Here is a 16,403-nt window from a genome sequence, read left to right as displayed (position 1 = left end):
AAGGTGCAAACCGGACAAAGGCAACTTCGCAACCAAGACAAGAAATCAGAGTAAAGCAGTGGCGATCTATTTATTTGCTGCGATAAATAAGTTGAGTAGATACGAAAGAGTACCGCCGCTGGTGCGGCGCTGTGTACGCATCAGCTGAGAATTTGACGGTGCTGCGGTAGCGATGGCTATCGGTGGCGTGGAAGTAGATCTAGGAGGGTAGACGGTCGTAGGAGCGGCGCCGGCAAGGTGGACGAGACGGTCGTAGGAGAGGCGCCGACAAGGTGGATGACGGCGGGGATGAAGCGAGAGGACGGGATGCAAGGATCCGGTCCGAAGCCGTGGATGAGAGAGGTCGATCTCTTGTAATGGACGGCGGCGTAGGGGTGTCAGCTCCGGCATGGTGGAGGAGGACGGCGGTGGATGGGGTGGCGGACGGTGGCGGATGGAGGAGGGTGGGGTGGAGAGGGTGTTTTGGCGCCCACGGAGTACGAATGGGGAAAAGGGAGGTAGAGAGGAAGGGGGGAACCATGTATTCAGGGCGCGCTTGTCTCAAATGCGAGGAAATTTACAAACTTGGCCCCCGTTTCAAATTTCTACTACATCACAGCAACATTAGTCGGTTGGGGATAGGACGGTAATCTCGCATACACCGAATATTTGCCGACGAGAGTTTTTTTTTGGCGCCCACCGTGTATGAATATGAATCGGGGAGGGAGTTGATTTCGGCCGAGGACACACTGTGTTTTGGCGCCCACCATGTATGAATCTGGGTGAGAGGCGGTTACGTCACGTTTGGGTGAAATTACAAACCTACCCCTATCGAAACCTATAGAAATCCAGCAGATAGGCTTTGCATGGGAGGGATAGGCAGTAGTGATTCCATCTCGCAGATTTTGGTTTCGGGCGGTAAATGCGACTTTCCCCGCTTTGTTCAAATTTTGCAGAGTGCACGTTTACCGTGCCAACTCAATTCGAATCCCGTTTGTATTCTATTTTTTTCGGGCGTTATCCATTTTCAATTGGAATTACATTCTATATACATCATTTTTTTATATATACTTTCAAAAGCACAACAAAGAATTCTGCTCCTTTATATGTATAATATGATTTACAAATACAACGATCTCAAAATCTTAAGGTTGAATTCGAAAAAATTTAACCAAATTATGTTCTACTAAAATGTACGGATCAGTAATATCTACATATTAAATAACATAGATGTGCGTGAATTCATATGAGTATGCATGTTTGATAGATCAATTTTGGTTCGAGTATGGATTACATGTATCATCATCTCGAATTCAAATATTTGAATCCTTTTTTGTTCACTCCTTGCACGCCCATCTCTCTCGCATGCATGCTCCTTCAGGTAGCTATCACTCTCTTTTCTCAAGCTCACCCGCACGCTCACTTGATGTTTCTCCTATCATCGCAAACATGGTCTCTCGACGTATCCCTTGAGAAGTGTCACACTCTCCCTATCATTATACATTACACGGTTTTCATTATCTCTCATGTCTGTACTGTTCTCTGGTATCACTCGGTACCTAAGCTTTCTTTTTCACCGCCACACACACAGACTCCACTCGTCTTTCACTTTGTCTTTCTCTCTATGGGATTCTCTCACACACCCTATATGTCTCTACATATGACTCATACCACTAAAATTACTCTCTCTCTCTCTCTCTCTCTCTCTCTCCTGTAGTAACAACATTTGTTGCGGTCTCCTTTTCGTCTCCATCCCAGACTGACATTATTCATTTGTTTACCGATCAGACAACCCCGACTACCATCTCCTCTCTCTCTCACAGACACACACACACAACTCCTGCTTCCACTCCCCTTCCCGACTACCGTCTCTCTCTCACACACACAAAACTCTCGCTTTCGCACCCCGACTCGTATTTCTCTCACAAACATTTATCGACTAGCTAGCCTCTAGATAGGTTTATACACCCGCACACTCGTGCTTCCACCATCGCATACATGTCTCTCTCCCGCTCCTTGTATCTATGTAGATTTTTCTTCCCTTCTTGAGACACACCCTCTCGATCATGCACACACACACTATCACCTCATTTTAAGCTGATACCTATCGCACACACACTCCTTGTGTCTTTGTCACACATGCACTCCGTCCTCCTCCACTCTCCCTCTCTCTCACACACACATGGGCTTTTTGCAACAACTAGCAAGATGCTCATGCGTTGCACGGAACATCAAGATGCATTTGTATGAGTAGTTTATCTTGTGGGGGAAAAGGATGAACGAGGGAAGGCCTTATTTGCAAATGTGGAGAGGGGTGTGGGTATCTTTTTGCAAAATTGCCATAGTTTCCTTCCTATCCGTCAGATATAGATCGGACGGCCTATATTGCCGGATGGCAGGCACATGATCATCACCGACAATGCTTTTCATAAGAGTAGGGATAAAAAATAGAGTTGGTGATGATGGTGGGCCTGCCATCGCGCAATGTAGGTCGTCCGATTTATATCTGACAGATAGGAAGGAAAATATGGCAATTTACCCGCACTCTTCACCACATTTGCAGATAAGGCCTTCCCTCGTTCATCCTTTTCTCCCACAAGATCTTGATGTTCCGTGCAACGCACGGGCATCTTGCTAGTAAGAGTAGAAATTAGACATATACCACTTCTCGAATCTTGAAACCAACAACATTCCTCCCTTATCTTATCAAAACCGCCAAAGGAATATATTTTGAGTGAAACATAACATATTTTTAGTGATATACATATTTCAAAACTAGACTTTTTTTTCTATCAAATCGGTGAATATGTATTAATCTACTTTGATCGTGTGGCAACGCATTGGCACATTGCTAGTAGTTATTATAATTTTTTTGACACCAGACAAACGGTGGAGTACATATACAAAGAGAAGAGGCGCACACACACAGTTGGCCTCTCGCTGTCTCGCACACATGAGTGTTACGTAAAGGTGGCGTTAACAAATAAACCCTAAAACCCTAGGTGCACGATTGCTGCATTCGCGGGTACGGGGTACGTGGTGGAGCACCTTTGTAGGAATAGTCAGCTCGCATGATAATTTGATCCGTAGGAGTTGATGGTCGGGACCACAGGTGAACGACTTGGAGCGCGGTGGCTCGCCAGTTGCCACAGATCGAGTAGCCACGTTTAAAATATCGTTTTTTTAGCAGGGTTAAGAGTTGCGATTTTCAATGGCGCGTTATAAGTAGTAAGTAGTTTTTAGAACGATTGGTATGGAGCGAAAATGGAATTCATAGTACTACGTACCTCCTTGGCGTATGGTTGTATGGTTTTTTTTGCGATGGAGGTTGTATGGGTTTATGTTGTGAGATGTTGAACCTGGTAGTTCTAGGGAAAATACTATGGTTTAGATTTAGAAGCTGGTTTTCAGTAATGAAAATCGGAAGGGGAAACCCTTCTTTGATTAAGAAAACTACTACCTCCATTCGGGTTTACTAGTCCCCATCGTACTTTGGGTCAAAGTTTGTCCATGAATTTTACTTGTAAAATGTGAATGGAAAACGAGATTTTGTTATACCCAAACAAAAAAGGACTAGAGGGAGTGATTGCTCTGACACGGACGCGACCTCTCATAGCGCAGGCATTGAACCGGCGCGCCGGCCAAGAGGGCCGCACTCGCTGCAGGCCCGGCTGAGCACGCCTCCTCACCGCGTGCAACCAGCTTAAGACTGCCCCGCCATTGAATCCGCGCGTGTGCCGGCAACACGTCCTTCCGCGAGTCGGCAGGCATTTTAGAACACAAAAAATGACTAGAATATAATTAATTTACGCATGGTCTTGACTTGTTGTGCTCGCACTGGTAGGAGGAACTAGTAGAGGATTTTCTTTATTTATAACTCTCCTCACATTTTTTTGGCTTTGAAGTGAATCATGGTTGTGGACATTATGTATGAATGTGTAGATACCTGTGAACATGAGTTTGATGTGGAAGTTGAAATTGGAATGTCGGGCTTGCGCGTGAATTATACCATGTCCAATGCTTCGTCTGTTATTGTTTGGAAAGTAATTGCTGTTATTACATGACCCGAAAAAAACATTTTGTGCCACATCAGTAGATGCACGGACATCACAACAGTCATGCTGACTGGATAAACATTTGAACCTAGCTATTATGAAGGAAATTTTGTATTGACAACAGTTTTGGATAGCAGGAGACGCCTAGCCTGCTGTGCCTCTGCTAGCTTATTTCTGGCTTCTTCCATCTCTTCTTTGGCTTGGGTGAAGAGAGCATCTGATTGCTCTTTTCGCTTCTTCGGGAACTCAGCTATATTCTCAAGGGCTGTTGCACGCTTTCTTTCAGCCTTTACTAATGCCACGAGGACACGAACAACTGACGACTCCACCTGGCTTGTGTGTAATCCAGCATCATCTAGGAATTTGCACCTTGTGTCTAATCCAGCATCATTAGGGAACTGGCACCTTGTGTGTAATCCAGCCTCATTTTGGAAACATGATCTCGAGGTTGACCATACTTCCCTCCTCGCAGGAACTGCATCCTGACATGAAGTTACTTCTTTTTTAGATCAATACTCAGAGCAACCTAGATGCATTTAGTAGAAGCCAGATAAACAGAACTCGGAGAAGTGAATTCAAAAGGAAAACAAATAATAATAGACTACAAGGTGCGAACACCCACTTCCTACATCAAGCTATAAACAAAAGCATTAGGATGATTAAGACTCTTCTTATTAAACATCGAAGAACACCACGCTTAAGAGAAACAGAAACTACAACATATACACATCGAAGAACACGAGGCTACACGAAAGTAATTGAAATGGTGTTACTTACCAAAGCTCGTTTTACAGGTTCGGTGCAGCTCCCCTTTAACTTGCCACGCTCCTTGAAGATGTCCCGAATATCCCGTGTTTGGTCTTCATTGCTCCTCTGCATGTTCGCACTCGTGGTTTTAAAATCTCAACATGGCAAGAAAAATATACTACTAGTAATACTCGCGCATCTTGTGGGCAACATTAAAGCACTCGTCTGCCATGTTAGAGCATCTCCAACAGAATCGCAACGCGCGGCGCTTTAAAAAAGCGTTTACAGTGCTGAGATCGAGAAGTAGATACTAGAGAGTAGAGGATAGTTCTCAGCATAGATAGATAAAAAAAGATAATTCAACTACTCCTCGTCGTCCGACTCCTCCTCGGTGATGTCCTCCTCCGACGTCTGACTATAGGCGTGAAGATACCGATCGTCGTCGGATTCCCAGGGCAACGCCGCTCCTAGCCTCATGTTGAATTGAGCGTCCGCTTTTTGCCTACGCTTGTCCTCGCGGTAGGCGGCTCGCTCCGCCCTCCTCTTATCCCTCTCCGCCCTCCTTTCCGCGTAGAACTCGCGCTCGTTGATGATGTCCTGCGGGAAGTGTTGGCGCCACAACGCCCTAAGTCGCGGCAGAGGCGCGAGCTCCTGCGCCCGCTCCCGCGTCGGCACATTGGGGAAGTTCAATGTTCTATGAGGCCACCGGAGGTGCCACACCGCCGCGTCGTACGCGCGGGCGGCCTCGTTGGCAGTGTCAAAATTGCCGAGGCTGAGGCGCATCCCGCGGAACCGGATCTCAGCGGAGAAGCCGCCGGAGGGGCGCACGCGGACGCCGCGGTATCCCCAAGTTTCCCGGCGACGCGGCGGCATGGTGGCGCGGTGGCGGCGAGGCGAAAAAGAGCGGGGAGAGAGCGGTGGCGAGGCACAGAGCGGGGAGAGAGCGGTGGCAAGGCACAGAGCGGTGGGAGGGCGTTGGATTTTATAAAGCGCGTCGGACGCCGCGCGCCAAAACTAGCGCACACCCGGCCGCTTTTTCCCCCCCGCGCGCGATCCTTTCCCGACGTCTCTGCTATCTCTACTCTCTTCTCTACTAGCGCGATACAGGAGCGACGCACAATTACAAGCTGATATTCTATTGGACAATGGAGGCTATAACCAATTACTTTTACGGGAACAATAGCACCCAGGAAATTTGAAGGGTAGGTACGAACAAAATTGGAACTGCACATGTACTGCTAAGTGATTCAATACACACATTACCAGTTGAGGAGGAGAACGATGGTCGCGGCGGCCTCTGTGAGTCATGGTCGGCAACGGGAGTCAGTTCATTGTGCACGACGGCGGTACTTCTGCGCTTGGCGTCGGCTTCCGGGAAGCAGATTCGAGACCGTGGAAGACGATGCTGGGGAAGAGGCTCCATGTACGACGACGACGGTGGACCGGCTCCAGTGCGGCATACGAGGTCTTCAATGAGGCAGATGCACTGCGGTGGACGAGTGCGCCGATGTAAAGGGGAGGAGCACGAAGGCTGTGGTGCTGTGGAGAAGTCTATTTTGCGGTGGGGATAGAAAATGGGGAGTATTCAGGTGTACTACTCTGGGTGCCGGGTGGGGTTGGCTGGGTTGGGTGAACCTGAAGTTACGAAAACAGCCCCCTACCAAGCGTCATCCGTGGGCCTGTTCTGAAGGCTATGATGGTAACTTCCCACTGCTCGAATCAGGGTCGCGGGAGATTTTCCCGCCGACCTCAAAATTTTGTGACACTGGACTCTCCGTGTGGCGCGTTGAGTGATTCGGCTAAGCAACTAGCGAGTAGTAGTAGTAAACTCTGCATATTAGGTTTGACCGAAGTCAAACTTCCTAAAGTTTGACCAAGTTTATAGAAAAATATAAACATTTACCATAACAAATATGTATGATGTGAAAGTACATTCAACAATGAATCTAATGGTATTTATTTGTTATTGTATATGTTAATATTTTTTGTTATAAGCTTTCTGAGAGTTTACAAAACTTGACTTTGACCAATGCTAATACGCGGACTTAAATAAAAACAGAGGGAGTACACATTTGTTTTCTTAGTTTGTAGTGAACTAATCATTTGTTGAAATTGTGAAATAAATATATTAGGCTATTGACTTCGAATGTAATGGTCTATACAATTCAATAGTTACAATCATTGTTGAATCCCAAGATGTATACAAGGTCTATAGTACTTCACAACATGCTCAAACTCACATAATCCCAGTCAAATGAGAATCTAAATGCATTTCATAGTTATTACTTTGTAGGATGCAACAAAAACAACCATAACTCTACATCAGCCATTATAGAAGCAACATTTTGACATATCCCAATGTGTGAATGAAACGTGCAGAGAGAGCTTTTGAAGATGGAGCAGATAGGGCGGGAAAGATTGTATGTATGTGGACGAGAGAGTAGGAGACAAACCTAACGAGACAGAGAGAGAGATAGAGAGAGACAAAGAGAGAGAAAGAAGTTAGGTTTGTGAGAAAGATGGATACATGTAATATACATGAGATGCATGTGCATCTAGATTCTGTATACGTGGAAGGAGAAGAGACAACATGTTTGATGAGAGAGCTGGAAAAACATGGACGAGAGGGGAAGGATCTCGTGGGTTGAGGGATTGACAATTTTGTGCGGGGGAGAGAGGGATTGGTAATTTTGTGCAAGAGAGAGAGAGGGTGGGGGGAGGAGTCAGTCAGCCGTCGTCACATCACCCTGCTTCCAAATGACCCCGCATTCTCTATCGCAGTGTGGTCGCCGTCTTTGATTTGCTCGATGCCCTCTTTGAAGATTGAGGTGTTGTGCATGTTGGGGTGCAAAGAAGCACAAGCGAGAGTGGTCGCCGTATAACCTTGGATGGGGATGAATTGTGTGCTCAGGGGAGTGTGTGTGTGTGTGTGTTGTGCTGCGTGTGTCTCTCTCTGTGTGTGTTTGTGTGTGTGTCAGATATTGAGAGAAAACAAAGCTAGGGAGAGAAATGGGTATTCACGAAGAGATTGTGCGGGCCTTGAGGTGGGCAGGGGCCGGGTGAGGGTGTCAAAATGTGCGCGTTGATGCATTTGTTGCATGCGACCGTGCGAGGGACGGATGAATCGAGAGATATGGTTGTTGTGTTACGGATGCTCCTCTCTCTGTCTCTCTCTATCCCTCTCTCTCTCACACACACACACAAGTAAACTAGAAGACCGTTCTCTCATGTATACACAACGTATCGGCATCTGTCTATGTCTCACTCATGCATGATCATTTGCACATTCACACCTCTCTATGTCTGTATCACACGCACACCGTCTCCACAATGCCCTTCCGCCACAACACACATATGGACACATACACACGTTCACTCTCAGTCACACACACAAAATCAGTATTAAAAAAAACTAGGGCGCACCTAAAACGTCCAAATCCAAATAAACACGAACTGGAGCTAAATTCAAATATATGGAAATATTGCAGCGTCAAGAACTTTCACAGGAAAAAAAGTTGAGTAATATTCGAGGATTGTTTTCACACACACAAAAAGGTTCGGTGGATGTCCTTCGAGCGCGACACGGTGATGCACCGTTCGATCGACCGCGCGGCCGCGGTTCACGCGCTTGCACATGATTCCGTATCGTGGCTGTGGTACTAACTAATAAAAGCACTGCCTAAGTCTAATGTTTACGTGTACTAGTACGGTTTTCTTTTAAGTTTGACCAACCTTATATATAAAACTAAAGTAAGATCCCACATGCACACTCATCAATATGCCGCCGCCGCCGTTGCGCATGCCGGCATCCGCCTGCTCCGGCCAACAATTTCTCGCCCATCACTGCCGTGTCGCCGCCATCCCTGTGCCATGAAGCCGAAGGCTCGCCCGCTCACGTCATCTGCAGTCCCTCCTCGCGATGCCGCCGCGCTGCCAAGCACGCGAGCAGCTGGTGGAGCTGCGTCTATGCATGCAACGTACGAAGAGGGGGACGAGCGCGTGCTCCAGCACGCCGGCGAGGAGAAACTAGCGTGTCATTGTCGTCTCCGCCTGCGCGGAGGAGGCGCGCATGGTGGCTGTCGCGACAGAAGCCGGTCGCGCGCGCGTCGAGCCCACAAACCGGGTGCGGACGCGGAATCTACCTTCGAGACCTTGAATGCCACGTGGATCCTGCACTCTGAAGCAGCTATTTGGGTCAGTCGACTCATGTGAGCCGTTTGATGCAACATGGATGGCTAGAAGGGCTTCTTCCACCTCTTCTGCCGTCTTCTTCCTTCGCTCCGCCGAACTTCTTTCACAAATCGACTGACCCAAATTATACTACTAGTACAAACGTATTAAGTACAGTAGGAACACGAAGATACGAGCAGTACTACCAACTGCAAGAAGAACAATAGTAAGACATAGTACTAGTACTACTGTACGTACTAAAGGGTTCAAATAATGAGAAAGAACATAAACATAGTTCTGCTGGGGCCTCAGCACAACACACCCTTGAAAATAAACTAAGCAACTAGTACGCTTGACACTGCAGTAGAACCAGCATGAGCGACGGCACAGCCACCTACTCGGAGTCCGAGTCCACGTCCTCGACTTCGTCCTCGTCCCTCTTCCTCTTCCTCTTCGCTGACGCTTCTTTGCTTGAATCGGACACTGGGCTCTGCTTCTTCATCCAACCCTTGTAGATATTTAAACAAAGGTAGGCACCCATTGCTGCGTACAGGATGTGATCTTCATCTAATGTCTTCGACTACCATGGATGATGAAACTCGTAATGAGGTTTCTTCAGTTTAGCGTACGAAGGATCAATCATGGCTGCTGCCAGGGTTAGCATTGAAGGTTGAGAGGAGGACACCAGGCTTGCCTTCTAGAGATCGAAGGGCTGACCTACAACGAGACCTATCCGATGCAGGACATCCCTGTCATTCTTAAAGCCTACGGTAACGAATTTCACTCTTTTGTCCTTGAGGAAGTTCTTAAAATCCTGGCACTCAACGCCGGCATGGCATATGTGGTAGACCAAGCAAACGTTGTGTACGCAAACCTGGATCACGGCGGGCTTCTTCCTCTCTTCGTCCTTTAGATCCTTCTCTCGTCCCAGGACTGTGGTGTACTCAACATCTAGCCCATCGACCCACTCATCCGTTGAACTGTTGAACATGCGTAGGAAGCGAACAAGCCATGCTTTCACCGTCTTGGATCCACGTGTGTAGATGACGATGAACTGATCGCCGGTGATGGCTCTAACCTGGTACTCAGCGGCGACCATGGAGATTTGGGAGGCCATGGAATTTGGAGGAGGGTTAGGAGAAGTTGAACTGTTGTACCCCGCAAAAAAAACTGGGAGCGAACTAATGTGAAAGGACGGGACGACTGGGAGCGAACTGTTGTAAGGTAGAAGACGGGAACGAGTAGGGCATGTGAACGGCGTGGGGTTGCTGGCTTGCCCGGTGGATAAACGGCTGCAAGCCCCCAAAGAGTTCTCGAGAACTATGCGAGACCCACTAGATGTCATGTCTACTAGACCCATATCGTAGGCCTGACGGTATAGCTTCTGCCTGTTCGCACGCCATGCCGGCGCGTGGATGTAACTTCACTTAATTCCGTCAAACGTCGCGCCTCCTACGACCTTCGCCTCCCTCGCGCGGTCGCGCCCTTTGAGACTTCGACCGGCTATAAATGAGCAATTTTTTTTGCCTTTTTTAGACAAGCAATTTTTTTTGCCTACTCCGCATGCATGATACTCCCTCTGGTCCTTTTTACTCCCGTCAACTGTTTGCAAAGTGTTTGACCAAATTTATACTTTTTTTGAGCACGACCTTATATTAATTAACCAGCCACACCAGTACACTCATTCGATACAATATTCACCACACAGGGCGGTACGTAATTTACAAGAATACCATGTAATCTATTGTCAAAGCTATACTTAGCGATTAACTGTGCCACCTTATTGGCCGAACGGCTAATCTTTGACAATTGAAGATTGTTGATCAACTTTGAGATGCTCAATGCTTTCATCTTCAGGTCACGCATAGCAGACCTGTCATAGTCCCCCGATGCAAGAGACGCTACCACAAAAGCGAAATCAGTCTCTAAAATTACAGGATTATGAAGAGAAATACCTATGTAGAGACCGGCAATGCAAGCCCTAAGCTCCGCTTCCTCCACGCTTTGACAGGCATCAATGAAATCCCACGACCAAATTTATACTAAAAATATCAATATCTACAATACTGATTATAACGAGTATAAGAACTACGTTTTATAATGAGTGTAAAAATATTGATTTGACATTGTGAATGTTGACACATTTTTCTATAAGTCTTGTGAAAGTAGAGGTACATGGACTTCAGACAAAACTTAAATGCACAATGCAGACTAGTTCCTCCGTCCAGGTGCATGCCATGTCCTATCTTGTCATCACAACAAGGTTAGCTATTAGGCTGGCCATAGTGGGGGTAACATAAGTAGTATCATGCACTTGGGACTCGCAAACATGCTAATGTGGTAGGCAATTAAAGAAGAGAGAGATGGTTATAGTAACATAGGTAGATACCGTAACATAATAAATGTGATGCTACTATGTGTCATGCATGGCAATAAATGAGACCACCTATGATACTAATCTATGATACTATGCACTATAGAGGTAGTAACATAGACTAGTAACATATGCATGTTACTACTCTAAGTTACTCCCCACTATGACCAGCCTTAGAGTACCACTACCTCCCTTCTAGTTTAAAGGGCTCGATTCAAAAATTTCACCTACTCTTAGCAAGATAGTAGAGGCGGTGGAATAGTTTTTGAAGTTTGCAAAAGTACTCAACTAGTGCTGTCGTTCTTCACAAAAAAATGTGTTTACCAATGCATGCATGAACACTAGTTACTCTAACCCCCCTCTCTTAATTAATTCTTTGCCACATCAGCATGTTTGCTATTCCCGTGTGCATGATACCAGCTAAGATACCACCATTATGGCCAGCCTTAATCATCGCATGCAATAATTTAGTGCACCTTGAAATATGAACATGTGTGGGGCGTGTATGTTTTTAATGACTTGAGACTATACCTAGCCCGGCATGCAAGATGACTTATTATGCACCGTTCCCCATACCTGCAGGAAGCCCGTTCGTCTCCAAATCTTTTCCTCTCCATGTGTGGAAACAATATGCCTGCCAAACTCTCCTTCTCCCTCCGGCGGTCCCACCACTCCACCCCGTGTGAAAAAATCTGCATGCATGACTCTCCTCCCCCCACGCTCGTCCAATCCGTTGTGTCCAGCAATATTTCCACCCCTTCGCTCCCCCGTAATTTACTCCAACAAATATGCCCACGTAGCTGTTACTTAACTGCAGGTGCATTGGGTCACTGACACATGGGCCCAACAGGGGTCTGGCCCACATGTCAGTGACGCAACTGGACCTGCAGTTAAGTCAGTGCAGCTCAGTCCATGTCTTACGTAGGTGTGCCATTGCTCGCTATAAATACTGCGCCTCCCACGACATCGCTATCTCCCCCCCCCTCACGTTCACGTTCATCGCTATCTCCTCCCCCTCCCACTCACGTCGACCACCATGGCATCGCCCCTCCCAAGCCCTAGCAGCCCCTCGCTGCACCGCGCGGACGGTCACGCGTCGCCGTTCCGTTCCTCACCACCACTAGTCGAGGAGGACGCGTCGGTGTTCTGCTCCTCGCTGCTACGCGAGGCGTCGCCATTCCGTTCCTCGCCGCCACTAGTCGAGGAGGACGCGTCGGCATTCCGCTCCTCGCCACGACGCGGCGCGTCGTCGTTCCTTTCCTCGCCGCCACTAGTCGAGGAGGACGTGTCGGCGTTCCACTCCTCGCCGCAACGCGTCGAGGTGGATGCGTCGGCGTTCCCAATCTCGCCAGCACGCGCGCCGGAGGACGCGTTGGCTCCCTGCTACGAGGAGAACGCCGCCCCGCCCGCCGAGCCCCCCTGCCTTGAGGAGCTTTGGAAAGAAATGGATGTCGCCTTGTGGGAGGCTTTGCCTCTAGCAGAGCGCGCCAAAATAGAGGCGGAGAAGAAGGCCGAGGAAGAGAAGCGCACCGCGGAACAAGCTACCTGGGAGGCCTATGTCGCGTCCGAGAGAGTCAGGCAATTGGCTCTTTGGCAGAAGGCTCGTGCGAGGGCCGTGAGGGTGGCGGTGGATGCCCCTGCCGACGCCCTGAGTGTAGTCGGGCCCAAGCGCCTCATCTACGCTTGGCGGTACGTGGACCGGGTGCACGCTTCCAGCGAGGAGGAGTACCTGTTGGCACCGGATCACCACACCGGTGAGATCGCTCTCGCCCGCCGGCAAGCCACCAATCAGCACCTCGCGAGTTGCCAGGCTGAGGAAGAGGCGTTGTATCGGGCGCTGGGAAACGGCCGCGCACCGGGGCACTTGTGGCGCGCCGCAAGCGCTCCTACGAGCGTCGTGGCTTTTAGGAGGAGTATAATTTTTGTTTCGTAAGGCGATCTCATTAGTTTTGGGACGCAAATGATAAATCCCGAACGTTCAGGAATTTTTAGCGTCCTTAATTAAGTATGTAAAAGGGAAAGTTTGGAAACCTTGTGTATTCGTACGCATTTTGCAAGTACGTGCATATAGCACAAACTTTACTATATACTATCGCACAACACGTCTCTCTTGATATATGCTTGCAGACTGTGCTACTCCCTCCGTCCAGGTCAATAAGTCAACTTTGGTTGTGCACCGTGACCAAGAAGGAGGGAAGACTTATACACCTAGACGGAGGGAGTACTACTATTACTTATGTACGTGCAAATGCACGTTTTAACATTACGATGCAGTTTTTGTAAAAGTAGAAAAACAACACTAGTCAAGCTTGTGAAACGATTCAATGCAAAACAAATGCAAAAATGCTCGTTTGATTGTTTACTTTTAGCTTCCTTCTCTGTGGTTATTTCTCTGTCGTACTTTGTACGGAGTATCTCACTGGTTGGAAAGGCATGCAAATTCCCAAACCGCTTTCTACACCCTGTATCGAATTTTTTGCCTAACAAGTTGTGTCGTGCAATTGGAATTCCAACTTGAGTACTACTACTAGTAGGAGTACCAGGGGCCAGTTCTTTTAGGCTTCTACATTAGTAATCCCATAACTACTACCTCCGTCCTGGTTTATTGGTCCCCATTGTAATCTGTGTCAAATTTTGATCATAAATTTAACTAATGAAATGTTAGTGCATGTCACATGCACTACTCCATCCGTCTAGGTGAGTAAGTCATCTTAGGCTGTGCACCGTGACCAAGGAGGAGGAGAAAACGAGAAACGTTAATGTTTATTTGCTAATTAATAGTATTGCATGCAATGAACTAACCACTGCATGTTGTGTTTGATATCGCAAGTCATTAAAAGCATGCACACTCTTTATCTCTTATTGGTTGATATGTCAAGAAACGAGGTACAGAGTAGAAGTTAATGCACCGCGCCTAAGTGTTTTGGGATTATTTGGTTTTCGTAAGATGACTTACACACCTAGACGGAGGGATTACAATGGTGAGGAATGAACCAGTTAAATCTTTGGTCAAAATTTAGCACAAATTACAACGGTGAGGAATAAACCAGGACGGAGTAGTAGTATAGAAGCCCAAATAAATGAGTGAGGCGCCTTATTGTTACTCTCCACTGTGACTACTCTTGTGGGAAAAGCTGGGGAAGCCGCCAAAAGAACTGGCCCTAGGAGTAGTAGCTAGGGATCGAGTGTGCGAGATGAACCGGAGAAAGTAAATGCAGAGAGATGAAATGCAAAAAAGACGGAGGGATGTGATGGTTGCTTGTCCGTTTATTTTACCAGGCCATTTATTACTGGGAGTGGTTGAGTTTTGTGATATGACGGCTTTACTGCCGCGCCAGGAGCGGGGTGTGAGGTGAGACTCCCGTGCAGCGCCGCCCTCTACACCTGTACTACATCGGTCGTGGTTTATTAGTCCCCCATTGAATTTGACTGAAGATTTAACTGACAAAATGTTAGTGCATGTCAACAAAAACTATATCGTTGGATTCGTATTTGAACATAGTTTTGAATGATATAATTTTAGGTGACATGCATCAGCATTTATCGTACTATATATAATGTTAGTTCAATTTTTGGTCGTACTAATCTATAGTAGTAAGGTGCCCGTGCGTTGCACCGAAGAGTGAAATGCATTGATCGGGGAGTTGTTTATTTTGACAAAGGATGTGGGGGTCATCTCATGTGTAACGGGTATCGATAGGTTTCTTCGGATATTATTTCATCTCTAGAGCTCACAAACATCCGGGTGAAATAGATAAAAAGGTATCTTTTGCAAACAAAAGCGTTCAACTGTTCAACCTGCATCCAAAACTTGTGAAGAAATAACACTTATTGTGCTTTGCAAGAAATGATCTGTAAGAATTAGTTTTTGAGTATCGATTGTTATACATGTTGGCTACAGATGACATGGCACTTTCTTATAGTCAACAGTTGGCTATACTATTAAGTAATATTAACCATGCCCTTATACACCTAGACAGAGGGATTAAATCAGGATGACTTGCAAGCGGGCAGAGGAGATGTAAGAAATGGTTCATCGTAAGTCTTTCACCAGTACTGTAGTGAAAATTCATACATGAAAGATTCTAGACTAAACCATAAACAAATACACTTTTATTCATGCGCGATACTCCAATAGAGCAAGATCCTGCATGGAAGTCTCCACATGCTTAGACAGCGGATTACATTGAGCGAAGACTAATGATCAACATTTAACTTGATAATGCGTATGTCCAGGTGAACCTCCTTGGAGTCCCCGTGCACCGCGTCGGCGGGTAAAGGATGCCATGGGTTTTCCAAGTCCACATTGGCGGGATAGTCCCAGCTCCCTAGAGTCCAAGTCCATTCGATGAGGCCGGTGTCGCCGCCCACGCGACCCGGAGGGGTAGTAACACTGACCACACACCTGTACATCGGCCTCGTGTCAGTGTCAGCGTCAGCGGCGTCGCCCCTGACGCACATTATAGAGATGGGGCGGCGGCCTGCGCGGGCCTCGCCGGTGCCCACGATCAAGAGGAAGACGCTGCCATCCTCCTCCGAGACTAGCAGGCGGCGGTCATCCTCCAGCGACTCCGGCATGGTGAACGGGTAGCACGTCTCGTACTTGATGTTCTCCGCCAAGGGCCAGCAGTGACGGCTGCATGCATCCGTGAGGTGATGCACCATGTCCGCCGGCGAGCCACAAAACGACATCGGGCACTCATAGCAGTGGACGAAGGGCTCCTTGGAGGCATCGACCAGGCCGTCCATGAAACGGGAGTGGCTGTAGGGGACGTTGCGCCAGTTGAATATATGAGAAAGTTACTACGAGATTTAATCCGAATAAGCACAAAATAAATCATGACGGCTATAATAGAGATGAAACTAATCATGTGGACTAGCATAGTAGTAGGATACAGAGTAGAAACATGAATTCTACCACGATTTCGAACAGGAAGGACAGAAACACATACGCTGCAACGGGAGCAGCACCGTTGGCGTTGAGATTGTCGCCCATGTCCAAACACCACGTAGACACGGTCTTTGAGCATGGTTCGTAGTCGTTCCACGCTCGGGCATTGAAGTTTGTATCTATTTTA

This window comes from Aegilops tauschii, chromosome 3 (genome assembly GCF_002575655.3).
Source record: "Aegilops tauschii subsp. strangulata cultivar AL8/78 chromosome 3, Aet v6.0, whole genome shotgun sequence".
NCBI lineage: Eukaryota > Viridiplantae > Streptophyta > Magnoliopsida > Poales > Poaceae > Aegilops > Aegilops tauschii.
This window is presented reverse-complemented; position numbering follows the sequence as displayed.